Source organism: Diaphorina citri, unplaced genomic scaffold (genome assembly GCF_000475195.1).
Source record: "Diaphorina citri unplaced genomic scaffold, Diaci psyllid genome assembly version 1.1 scaffold24776, whole genome shotgun sequence".
Taxonomy (NCBI): Eukaryota; Metazoa; Arthropoda; class Insecta; order Hemiptera; family Psyllidae; genus Diaphorina; species Diaphorina citri.
The window spans coordinates 1-1772 of NW_007402117.1; the positions used below are offsets into that span (position 1 = coordinate 1).

Genomic DNA, 1772 nt, shown 5'->3' on the forward strand with positions numbered 1-1772 from the left:
CCTTGGTCCACTGAAATCAATATTGCTAAACACAGGATTTTTAGGCTGCTTTCTAGATTCCTCTCTCTCCACATCTGGATTTAAATAATTCAATGTTAAAGGACAATTTGGTAGTCCCAATTCATACAGCTTAGCCCTGCGAGCAGAATCTGCATGTTCAAATTCCAACAAAGCTGACCCTCGTTTCTTGGGTGAAATTACCAGGATGTTGATCTTGCCATATTTGGAAAAGATCTTGGTCAAACTTTCTCTGGTATAGACATCTGTGTCTGTTGAGCTAGATTTCCAACGGATGCGTAGGCGGTAGTTTTCTGGATTCAATTTGGCATTGAGCTCACTCAGTTCTTTGGCTGCGTTCAATTCTTCAGTCATCAGTTTGATTTCTTCTTGTAACCGTATAGAACCTGGAACATGACAATAGTGAATAAAAATATTATAAATTTATAAATATTATATAAACCTACATGAACAGAAATGCTGTAAAATTTATTGTGAAGTCTCTCTTCATTTTAGTTTTCTTATTTAATAAAATGTACCAATGTCTACACTTGATCTGGCTGAATTTGAACTTGTTTTTTGGTTAATTTACCTTCAAAAAAATATTGTTTAAAATTCTGTGATATTAAATCATATTGTAAGCTTATCTATCATCTTCTTGAGCAATGGCCCTGGTAGGATATAAGTCAAAAATTAATCCTGAACACATAAAGTACTGGTTTGAGAGGATACTTACCTTCTTTCCTTAGTCTATCAATCTCCTGTTGAAGGATCTCTTCTTCTGACTTATTCACTTTGTATCCTTTGTATCTTTCATTCTCTGCTTCTTTTTCTCGTCTCTCTAAATCTTCCTTGAACTTCTTTCTTGTTGCATCTAATTTACTATTTCTGATCTTGACTTCTTCTTTCCGTCGGATAACACTGTCATAGGCAGCCCGTGCAGATTTGTCAAGCAATACTTCAATAGCTTTTGAGAGCAGATGAAATGTCTCAATAGCTTTTTTGTCATCTGGATTTTTGTCGGGATGGCACTTCAGTGCTTTCTTTCTGTACGCACTTCTGATGTCTTGTTCGGAACAGTCTATGGTTAGTTCCAGTAGGCCATACAAGTCAAGATCTTTGATATCTGCCATTATTGAAGAGAGTGGAATAGCTGGAAAAGACCAACTGATATGAGGTTCAGGCTAATACTAAGGTATAGCACACTCTTTGTTCCTTTAACTTTGATTTATGATCAACTTGTGCGTATGGGACCAGCCAGTTGAATCTGAGAAGAAAAAGAACCTTACCAGGTGATTGTTAAATTTAATATTCTTGTTTTAAGTTTGGTCGTAAAAAGTTTAAATCAAAAGATCCAAACACTGAAAAAGACGGTTCTCCTTCTGGTTAAAAAGGAGTAAATCCCATTGAAAAAATGAAAATTTAAACACACAGAGAAGAGAAGAGGTATTTCAGATGATGATGATGATGATGTCAGCTTTTCGTGCTGTTATTTTACTGGTAATAAAACACGCCAAACTCAAAATGGCTTGTTAATATGAGAATTAATTCTTAATTTGAGTAATGAATATAGGCATAAACTAAGTAACTAAAACTGCGATTTCTTAAAATGAAAATGATAATAATAATAATACATTGTAATAGTGTTTGGATATAGAAACAATGAAATATGTAATGGAGTATCTTATGAATATATGGCAAGAAAAAAAACAAATAGTGCTAATGGATATAAAAAAAAGAAACTAGAGGTAATTCCAGTAAACGTATTCGAAACA

At 33.9% G+C, this 1772-nt stretch overlaps 1 pseudogene; it reads right to left on the minus strand.

The window, feature by feature from the left end:
• Window positions 1-5: 5 nt before the first annotated feature.
• LOC103523499 lies at window positions 6-1319 on the minus strand (annotated as a pseudogene).
• Between the last annotated feature and the right edge of the window lie 453 nt (window positions 1320-1772).